Raw genomic sequence first — 12,000 nt, 5'->3', positions numbered from 1 at the left:
AAGAATTCTGAAAACAATTCTCATATTGGGTCTCCTTCTGTGAGTAGGAAGCCCAATCCAATTCAAACCCATCACGCAGGAACAGTCCACCTGGATTCTGGTGACAACAGCTCAAGTGTGGTTCAGTCTGTTGGGAGCAAAAGGGAAACAATGGCAGACCATGAAGATCATGTGGAAGGGACTGGTGAAAACTAGGTAAGTAGGGAACAATCCACTTTTGTGTTTCCAATTGTGGACCCTGATACTGTGGTGCAAATGAATAATATCTCACCATCAACTCTCCCTCATTTTCATGGTAAAGTCCATGAAGATCTTGACTCTTTTTTACTCGAGTTTGATATTCTGTGTAGAAGTTATGATTATTCAACTGATGCTCAGAAGCTAAGATTATTTCGTGTTACTCTCAAGGACTCAGCTCTACACTGATTTATGGGGTTAGGAGGAAACACTATAGCCTCTTGGGATCAGATGAAGAGAGTGTTTTTGTCTAAATATCAAGAATATTGCAAAACTCGCGACATGCAAGATGAGATTTTTACAATCATACAGGATGATGATGAAACTCTTGAAGGTTACCTAGAAATTTTTTTGTATATTTTACAAAGGTCGAAACTTAAGCTTGATTCTAGTACTATTAGAACCTTGTTCTTAAGAGGACTTACTGATAATGCTAGAAATAATTTAAATCTATTATGACAAGGTGATATTTCTCAGCAAACTTTTGAACAAATTTGTGAATTATGCAGAAAATTTTCAAGAAATCAGTATAGATCCAGTAGAGGAACTCGAAACAGAAATAGAAAAACTGAATCTACTAACGCTATGATTATTGGACTAGAAAATAAAATGGAAAACATGAAAATTGATATAATGAATATTGTTACCAAACAGTTGGACTCTTTAAAATTTCAGCAAAAAATCATGAAGGGACAAGAGTCATTATGCATTTTAAGTCATAAATGTAGAGACAAGCATCCTCCTAAAGAGCGTCCACTTAATTTGAAAGAAACTAATAAGTGTGCTATTTGTGCAGAAGGCCATGTCATAGAAAAATGTCCCTCTATACCAAGACTTAAAGTTGTATTTACAGGGGGACAACCTGAAGCTGAATACTTGTATGCTATGGGAGAAAAAAGAAATTGGCCTCAGGTAGGTGCAGGTATGGCACCTGAATTTTCTCCACACTACTTTGGTTATAATTCACATGCACATTCTTATCCTAACACTAATTAGCAATGGCAGTATGGGAATTAATATCAGCATGGCAAACCTTCCCAACCATGGCAACAAGGTTGGAGAGGGCCAACTCATTCTCCATATTCCTACCAGCCACCCATGCAGTCATATCCATCTACGCACACACCTTATTCAATGCCTCAACATCCGAGTCAGTCTACTCCACCATTACCTTTACCTCCACCTTTTCTACCTCCTCAGTTGCCTACTCAACCTATGCCCAATCTTAATAATAATAAAGCAGCGCAAATGATCTATGTAACAAACCCACCTTTACCATTCGAGTACAAGTTTATTCCAGTTGGGGTTCATGATATTCAATTAAGATCGAGAAGGACTGTCACATCAGAAAATCATAAGCAACCTAGAGTGATTTTTGAAGACAAAGGAGAAGAGGAAACTCTCAACCATTCTCTGAAAACTGTCACTAAGTAGCCCTTACCCTCTGAATCCTTGCCATCTTCTTCCAACCAGCCTCCCTTCACAGAGAGACTAGTAATGGAAAGAAGTGAGACTATTTCTGAGACTAGCTTGGCATCAAAGCTTCAGAATCTTTTTATTAAGATACCTCTGCTCCAAGGCATCAAAGAGATCCCTATTTGTGCCAAGATTATTAAGGAACTCTGTCTCAAGAAACCTAGGAGGAAGAGATTGGAACCCCAAATGATTCAATTTGTTGGTAGGGTAGCAGAGTTGATGACGGGATGTGTGTCTATGGAAAAATATACTGATCCCGGAAACCCTGTTGTCTCAGTTCAAATTGGTAATTTCCTTGTCTCTAATTTTCTTATAGACTTGGGGGCAGCCATTAATGTCATGACTAAGCAAACCATGGATCAAATTTGGTTATCTCATCTTCGCCCTACTCCCACTATGCTTGAATTAGCAGATAGATCTAAAATTACGCCAGAAGGAGTATTGGACGATGTGATCATCTCATTAGATTCTTGGGAATATCCTGCTGATTTCATTGTGCTTTAGCCAAAGAACCCAGTAGGAGGACATCCCTTGATCTTGGGTTGACCATGGCTTTCTACAGCCAATGCATATATTGGATGTCGCTCCGGTGATATGTATATTTCACATGGAGATTCTAGGAAGAAAGTTACCTTATACCCCCTGCCAGATCCATTCAGGACCTTCAAGATACTTTATGGTTGGATCAAAGCAGTGATGAGGAGACTCAATCCATTTCCCTTATCCATCAGTATACTAGGTCTTCACAAGAAGATGAGATTTAAGATTTTTTGAATAATCAAGACACTATGCCTAATTTTGAGCTATTGAGCCATATTTTCAGCCTAGATTTTGAAGATGATCATGATTATCATTCTTTTGTACCACTGCATTTGACCATCCCCTTGAGTACTCCTAAGCCTGATACTACTCTTATTGAGATTATCCCCGGTAAATCCTTGCATATTAGTTCAGATTTGGACTCATCTCAGCAGGAGCAACTTGTGAATTTGTTGCAAAACCATCTTACTGCCTTTGTATGGGGCTATGAAGATATGAAGGGAATTCCTCCTAAAACTTGTACACATCATATCTATATTTAGGAAGGAACCTAACCTGTCCGACAACCCCAAAGGCAAATGGATCCAACTCTAAGAGATATTGTGAAGGAAGAAGTACAGAAACTCTTGGATGCCGGTTTTATCTATCCTATTTCCAACAGTCAATGAGTCTCTCCATTAGTGCTAGTGCCTAAGAAAGATGGAGGATGGCGTATTTGTATTGATTATCGAGAATTAAACAAAGCCACTCTCAAAGATTATTTCCCTCTCCCTTTCATTGATTGCACCAAATACAGATTGCACCTGAAGATCACGATACAACTACTTTTACATTTCCATGGGGTACATTTGCTTATAGAGTGCTTCCCTTTGGTTTATGTAATGCCCCGACTACCTTTCAAAGGGTAGTCCTCGCCATTTTTGCGGATATAGAATTTGTAGAAATTTATGTGGATGACTTTTTTGTGTTTGGTGATTCTTTTTAGGAAGCTCTTGAAAGTTTGGAAAAAGTACTTCTTCATTGTCAGGAAGCCCATCTCGCCTTGAGTGACAAGAAATGTAGATTAATGTGCAAAGCGGGAGTGGTACTAGGCCATTTGATTTTTGGTAAAGGTATCCAGGTTGATCTAGCAAAGATCGAAATCATTCTGCATCTTCCTGCACCCAAACTCAAAGGGAAGTAAGAGGTATTTTAGGACATTCTGGTCACTATAGGAGATTCATTGAAAAATTTTCTAAGATAGCTGCCTCTCTTTTCCAACTTCTAGCTAAGGATAGTGAATTTTCTTGGACCACAGCTTGCCAACAGTCTTTTGAAACATTGAAGGAAAAGTTAGTACATGCACTAGTTTTGAGAGGTCCTAACTGGTCCCTGCCTTTTCACATTTCCTCTAACACTTTAGATTTGTCTAGTGGTGCAACTTTAGGACAAGAGGAAAATAAACAATCCTATGCTATTTATTATATTAGTAAGAATTTGTCTTCCATTGAATTAAATTATACAATTACAGAGAAAGAGTTTTTAGCTGTAATTTTTGCAATTAATAAATTCAAGCATTATATTACAGGATATGAAGTATTTGTACATACTGATCATTCCATGATTAAATATTTGATGAACAAGCCATTGACTAGTGGTAGAGTGACTAGGTGGTTACTATTGTTGCAGGAATTTCATATTACTATTGTTGATAGACCAGGAAAATCTAATGTTGTAGTAGGTTTTCTTTCTAGATTAGATAATCTTGGTGAAGTAATTCCTGTTAATGATGATTTTCCATATGAACATTGTTTTGCTATGTCAACAGATTCCCCGTGGTTTGCTAACATTGCTAATTACTTGGTTACTGGGAAAACACCACCCCATTTTTCTGCTCATGAAAAGCAGAGTATTATTCAGAAAAGTGCTGCATATTCCTGGATTCAAGGAGATCTCTTTTACACTGGTCCAGATCTGACTATCCATAGGTGTGTAAGGGAGGAGGAAGTGTTTGACATATTGAAATCTTCTCATGATGAACCTTGTGGAGGCCACTTCACTGATAAGCAGACTGCATATAAAGTATTGCGTTCTGGTTACTTTTGGCCTTCCTTGTTTAAGGATGCCAAACAATATGTCAAGCGTTGTGATAGCTGTTAGCGAATGGGCCAACCTAATCAAACCAATGAAATGCCTTTATGCCACCAAGTTATGATTGAAACATTTGAAAAATGGGCTATTAATTTTATAGGGCCAATAAATCCAACATCATTAAGTAAAAAACATATGTTGGTTTGTACAGATTTTGTTACGAAATGGGTAGAAGCTAAAGCTATTTCTTTTGCTCCAGAAAAAGTTGTTGTTGATTTTCTTTTTACTAAAATCTTTACTAGATTTGGCGTGCCTAGAGAAATTGTTTTTGACAATGGTCCACAATTTATTTCTAATCTGGTATAGGGTGTGATGGAGCAATACAAGATCTAGCATAGGAAATCCACACTATATCACCCGCAAGAAAATGGCCAGGTGGAATCCACAAAAAAAGTGATTGATTCCATTCTTACAAAGACAGTAAATATGCATCAGAAAGACTGGATTGAAATATTACTAGAGGATTTGTGGGCATACAAAACCACTTGGAGAAATAGCACGGGACATACACCATATGAGCTAGTATATGGCAAACAGGTTCTGTTACCAATTGAATTCCAGATCAAAATTTTAGAACTGCAGTTTAGTTAGGACTAGATCTCTCTGAGGCACAACAACAATGTCTTCTCCAATTAAATGAGTTAGATGAATTTTGTAGGGATGTTGTTCAGCAGAACATACCAATTTAGTAGCAACGCAAAAAGTGGCATGACAATTCTTTTCAGAAAAAGAAATTCTAACTAGGTGATTGGGTGCTCCTTTATGATTCTAGATTTAAAATATTTAAAGGGAAATTCCATACACATTGGATGGGACCTTATGAAGTGATCTGAGTATTCAAGAATGGAGCAGTAGAAGTTAAAACTATTGATGGAAAAAATTCAGTATTCTTGGTAAATGGACACAGATTAAAGAAGTATTTTCAGCCACTTTCCAGGAAAAATTTTACACAACAAGTCCAACAACAATTCGGGACGGTAGTGGTGAATGGTAATACTAACCTTTTGAAAACATGAATTCTTGTTCTTCTTAAAAAAAAATAGTACAATTTTTTCTTTAAGTAAAGAAGAAAAACCATTTTCCTGTAATTATGAAAATCAGTTCGCTGACATGATTGCAGAAGGATCAACCTAAAAACTAGCATGCTAGCAGGAAGATAAAAAATTTATAATAAAAAGAAAATTTTGCTTGATCTTTAGATGTGCTAGCGACCACCAAGTAAAAGCAGGTTCAGTAGAACCAACCTTTATACAATTGGGGTAATTAGCATGGATATTTTTATTCAAGTAACGCTTAATTTTCGCTGCAGTTATTTTTTCTTACACCAGTGCAAGCAAACATTCCAAACATTTTCTGCCTTTCTTCATATTCCACTTTCATGATATTCCCTGAGTTTTCTTCTTCAATCCCAGAATGATTAACCTTCCCACATTCTTCTAAATTTACCTTGTCCGCTTCGAAAAAATCCCACTTTGCCCTTGAATTTTTTTCCCTATCCCACTTATGTTTATTCCCTCTTTTGGTAATATTCCTAGAATCCCTGTAACATAATTCCTTCCCATTCTGAAATTTCCCTTTTCGCACTTCTTTGTTCCCTCATGAATTCATTACAGGATCTCGCACACAAAGAGAAAAAGGATATGTTCTGAAGCACCAAGAAAGGGCAAGGCAAATTTCCAGTATAAGTTGAGGAAGCCATGTGGAAGTCCAACCTATATTTTATTTAAATTCTCTGTTCTTTTTTAGATATTATGCTTGCACTAGTGCAAGCATGTTGTCCTATATGATAAAGCAAGCATAATGGTACCAGCAGAATAGCATAATTTAAGCGATGCAAAAAGATCAGTGCAAGCATGCACCCTGTCAAAAACATAGTACAATTTTTTCTTTTCATAGCATACGTCATAGGAAAGTGGTCATCATAAAAATTTATAAGAAGTCCTTTCACTTAGCTGAAGAGTACTTGTGCTATCATACTAACTAGGAGAAAATTATTTAAAGTACAAGGTGTTTTTAAGTTAGGAATCATGATCATTTTTTAATGAATGCTAGGTTATTTTTTGCGTTATGAAGGAATGCAGAAGTGTTTAACCATTGCTTGGACATAATTGCCCCTTTCCACCATAATCCTAGATGTCCTTCACTCATAATGATTACCTCACCTAGCCATTAAAACGTCGTTGCAAGTACCAATCCGGCCTGATCTCAAAGATGTCGTGCATCTATGGCGAATGAATGGATGATAAGATGGAAAAGATGGTGGATAGTTGGATCCCTATTTATAAGAACCGATTTTCCCAGTGTTGCATGTAAAATCCTTGATTTTTCATAGCCATTAAGCAGTGATGCCACCTGTTTGAAATGAACCCTCGTCTCTCAGTAGGGTAGAATAGACTGCCGAGTATTGCAAGACTCGAGCTTTCTTCAGTTCTTGCATAAGTTTAGCAGGCACGACAGAGAAGTGGCTTTACAGTTTGCTAGAAGTTTAAAAAACAGCCGAGTAAAAATTGGGCCTCAAAAATTTGAAGTTACAGAAGAATTTTTAGCAGCAGCGACAGGCTTGGAAAATACTGGTGAGTAGTGGTTTAAAAATCAAAAACTAGAAAGGAAGCGATGGTGGCATTTTGTCATCGATAAGAGGATGGAGGTAAATTGGAAGGAAGGAGTTCCACGTAGTACCCTGCTGGGATAGTGGCAAGACCTCCTTTTCATCCTACAGAAGTTTGTAACCTATGAGGGAAGATACTCCCGCACTTTCGTATATCATTTTAGGATGTTACAGCATTTTGAAGCCACCTGGCACATCCGGTGGAGGATGAATTTCCCCTATTTTTTTCTTAAGAGCTTGGAAAAAATGGCCAATGGTGTGCGAGACAGACGGGCAGACTAGGCCGACACGAAGCTATATCACCATGGCCTAATAAAGATTCTGGTCCTGAAATAGCTAGAAGTTAAAGGCATGACCTGGGAGGCACTGTTGAAATAGCTACATAAAAGGACAGTTGCTGGAAAGGAGACAGAGGGCCCCACCAACACAAGCAAGGGCTCGAGTAAGAATGAAAAGGGGAGTCCTTCTTGCACCAGTGCAAACATGAAATGATCTGAAAAAGCAGAAAAGGCCCCATCTTCAAATAAGAAGAAATCTAGTACACCTATTGAAGAGACTCCTTCTATGCCACCAGTATAGGTACAAACCCTCAAAGATGAAAACTTGTCAATCCTTGCGGATGCAGCAAAATTTGCAGAGGTTGAAGATGATACTTTGTTGGCTGATTTCATTAAAAAGCCCCGCAAAAGAATAAAAGATCTGATGCAGGCAAAGAACCATATTCCCCACAAGGCATTGAATCCCCTCCTGCACGAGTACAAGAAGAAGCACCAGTACAAGAAGAAGAACCAGAAGAAGCAGGAGAAGAAGAACCAAAAGAAGAAGGACCAGAGGAAGAAGAATTTCCTGATGTAATCATGAGGGATATTGAGGTCCCTGAGGAAGACACAACCCCTATTGAGACAGAAAAATAAAAATATTTGGTAACTCCTGTTGCACGGGTAGTTGAACTAGAGCTTCAAATTCAGAACTTAGAACAACTTATAGCTAAAGCGCAGGAGGATAAAGAACAAAGTAGAGGAGAATTGACTGTGGAGATCCATAAAAAGAAAAGAGAAGTTAAAGTCTAGAAGTACCAAGCTACGCAATGTTTCAAGCAACTTAAAAACTTGACAAAGAAACTAAATAACATCAGAAAGAAGAAGTCTGAAACATTGCAGGCTGATGTCAGTATGCTAGAGCAGGATTGAGCTAGAATGCTCAAAGTTTTGAATTTTTTTGCAGAGGTAAAGAGTTGTGTGAGGACACACAACAGTTTAAGGATGGGAGGATGTTAGCCCCCTAATTTCTCTCTCTTTTCCACTTTCCCCTTCCTAAATCATAACCATTTACCGTTGTTTTACCTCTCTTATACACCCTCATCTTGCACTAGTCCAAGAGCGATGACATATTTCGTGTAAACTTTATTTTTCCTATTTTTAATTCAACTTAGCATTAATTAATCATTTATTACATGATTTCTTGCTTATAATCACTCTTTGTAACTTATCGATATCTCCAATTTTTATTTGGTAGTCAAAGTACTTACCGTGACCACTGAGCCTAGTGCAGGATCAGATCTTGCACTGTTGCCAGTGCAACAAACCCTTGCAGCAAATCCAAACCTCCTTGATCACTACCTTGTTTTGAGTAGCTTCAGCCACGACAACAAGATCTATCCAAAGGCAGCCAAGATCAAATTTATGAAGAACGAACAACTGGAGATTGGCTACGACCAGTTTTGTTAAACTGTCTAATTTTGAAGGCCTAAAAGCTAAATTTTGCGTTTGGTTATGTAATCGGTTGAATGATCTATTTTGGCTTTTGGCTAAAGATATATATAATGAAGAACGTAAATAGGACGAGGAGAGTTTTTGGATAGGATTTTTTTGATAGAACAAAGACACAGCCAGAGAGGCAATAACAGTTTGCTATATTTTGTTATCGCCCGAATCTGGGCTGGACGATGTATTAACACATGTATTTGCCTCAATGAATTAAGAAAAACGGAGCTCTGCCTCATGTTTTATAAGTCACATTCATGTATTTGAAGCTGATGAATTTATTAAAGTACTAAGAAACATTTTTATTTAAAAGGGAAACACACTAGTTGGCTAGGGCCCAGCCAACCCAGCATGTTTACCCTATTTCTTGTTTCTTGTAATTTGTGTTTATATTGTCAATTGTGATATAATTTCAAGCACATGCATTCTTGTCTGAGTGAAAGCGGATGCGTTGTGTGAAGTAGCTAAATTTCCTTTCCTGCACTTGATTTCAGATTGGTTTTCCCCGCCTAGTCCAAGTAGGAGAAATAAACCTTCATCAATGCACATTGGTGTGATATTTCCTTTTCTGCTGTTTTGATTGGTTGGTTTTCCCCACCTGGTCCAAGCAGGATAAATGAACCTGCACCAATGCACGTTGGTGTGATGCAGCAGGCTTTCTTAGTCTACTTTTCACAATTTTCTTTCTTTCATTAAAAGGTTTATGATATAATAAATGTATATGGATTGTTTCTTTATTCCTACACTCTGTCAAGATCAGAAACATTCATTTTTATGTCTGCAATTTGATTTAACAATATAATAGCACTTGCAATAACTAAGCACTTATTTTAAGAACTAAATGCTAAGTGCAAGAAGATCTGATCTGGTGCAAGAACTAGTTTCTTGCCACGGGATATGAGTGCTTTGAACTTGGAAAAGTTCAAGCCCTTGCAGGAAGTAAAACACCTTTAGTAAAGAGACCATTTATACCTTCTGCATAAATCTCTGTTCCTGCTCTAGTGTAAGAAGACTGCGATAGTGCAAGATAGATTAGTGCAAGAAGGAAATCTCTAAAGGAGCAGGTTTAAAGAGCCCATCTGATGAGACTGCTAAGTGTCTCTGCTAAAGAAAAACACACGCTCAATAGTTAAATAATAATTAGCTAGAGAAATTTACCTTTATCTTTAATTCCCTCTTGCAAAGTCATTCTTCCTTGTTCCAGACTAGGTTATTTTGATGGTTCAAGTTGCCTTCTTCTCTTCCCAGTTTGATTCTGCAATCTTTCCTTTAAAGAAAGTAGGGATTTATATTAGAAAGATTCATACCATCTATGGCATTGCTTGTGCTTCATCTCTAAGTTTATGGATCCCCCGGGTTGACAAATTAAGTGTTCAGGAGTTTGCTTAAGGGTAATTCCTACACCCAACACAAATATCTGAAGCAAATCTTGAACAAATACGGAATGGAAGATTCTAAACCAGTCTGTACTCCAATGGTAATAAGATGCAGTCTCAGTTCTAACGATGAATCACCAATAGTAAACCAGCCAACTTACAGATATATAATTGGAAGTTTTTTATATCTAACAGGTACCATACCTGATATCATGCATGCAGTAGGAATTGTTGGAAGGTTCCAAGAAAATCCAAAGGAATCACATCTCTAGGCAGTCAAAAGAATTCTCAAATATCTTCAAGGACCTCAAGACTTTGGACTATGGTATCCTAAAGATACAAATCTCACTCTTCATGCATATACAGATGCAGATTTGGCAGGAAACGTTGATGATCGAAAGAGCACTAGTGGAGGTGCATTCTATATGGGTTCTCGGTTAGTGTCATGGTTCAGCAAGAAACAAAGTTTGATTGCCTTATCTACAACTGAAGAAAAATATGTGGTTGTTGCATATTGCTACACACAACTACTTTTAATGATGTAAACATTGAAAGACATTCAGATCACATGTACTCCACCCATCTCCATTCTATGTGATAATACAAGTGCCATCAATATTTCAAAAAATCCTATCATGCACTCCAAGACCAGGCACATACCCATTAAGTACCATTTTCTACAAGAGCAAGTGCTTGAACAAAATGTTCAATTGGAGTATGTTCCCTTCAAAGAATAGGTTGCTGATAAACTCACTAAATCTCTTCCCAGAGAAACATTTGAATATCTCAGACAAAACCTAGGAGTAGTTGCTACATCATCCTACTGTTAAATCCAGTTTTTCAAAGGAAGGTTATTATATGCGGGTTTCATGAAGCATGGTTGCGTATACACCTTAGTTTCTGTGGTTGAAGGAGCATATATGTTTTTCTGATAGAAAAAAAGTGGGTCAGACTCTAATATGGGTGCTTTGTTTGATATTGATGATTACAATCTAACGATATACTTTGTTCATTGATTTTTATCTGATTGAGAAAGATGCCTTGATGAATGACTTGTTGACAATGCACAGGTATCATAGGTTCAGGGGGAGCATTAGCCTTCATACACATTTAGCATTGTTGGCATCATGGTTGCTGATTTCAGCTATGGCTTTAGATACTTATATCATTTGTTGCATAAGTAATGTAAAGATCTAGGGTGTGATATGAATTCTTCTGTCATGATATATATTTCAATGAGTCCGATTGGACATATGATGTAATTTTTATCCCCATTTTGCATGGGATGAATGATGTAATAATTGTTGTATTTCTGTCATGTATAAACAATTGGTATATCCCCACTTGATTGGGTGGATGAGTTAAATGTGGTGTATCCCAACTTGGTTGGGTGATTGATGTATGTATGAGTCATTGGTCATAAGGAGATCATACTCACTTAGTTGAGTTATAGAGTCATGTTATTCCTTTGAATCATATCTTTGCAGACTCGGCATGTACTCAGGGGGAGTATGGACAACATAATGTATATCAAAGGAGGAAATTTGCTTTGTTCACCCTTTTCCCTCGATGTCAAAGGGGGAGAGTATTTTGGTGTTGCATGTTATCTCTAACAATTTATACAGCTTGCTGTAATCAACACCATCATGGTTGCCATCAAGTCCAAAGGGGTAGATTGTTGGCATTATGATACAAGTGTTGTCATTGATGGAAACTCACTCACATGTCAATGTAATTTTGATAAAAGGCAACTCACAGTACAATAAGAATATTCAAAGGTAACCAGGCAGTGGTACAAAAGAACAGGAAGATGGAACTCAGGTCTACTGATTAGAATAAACAAGGTGAAGGAAAAGGTTGATCTAAAGCA

Source organism: Pinus tabuliformis, chromosome 7 (genome assembly GCF_031772625.1).
Source record: "Pinus tabuliformis cultivar Carrire ecotype Pingquan chromosome 7, CPIR1, whole genome shotgun sequence".
NCBI lineage: Eukaryota > Viridiplantae > Streptophyta > Pinopsida > Pinales > Pinaceae > Pinus > Pinus tabuliformis.
Note: the sequence above shows the minus strand (reverse complement) of the source record.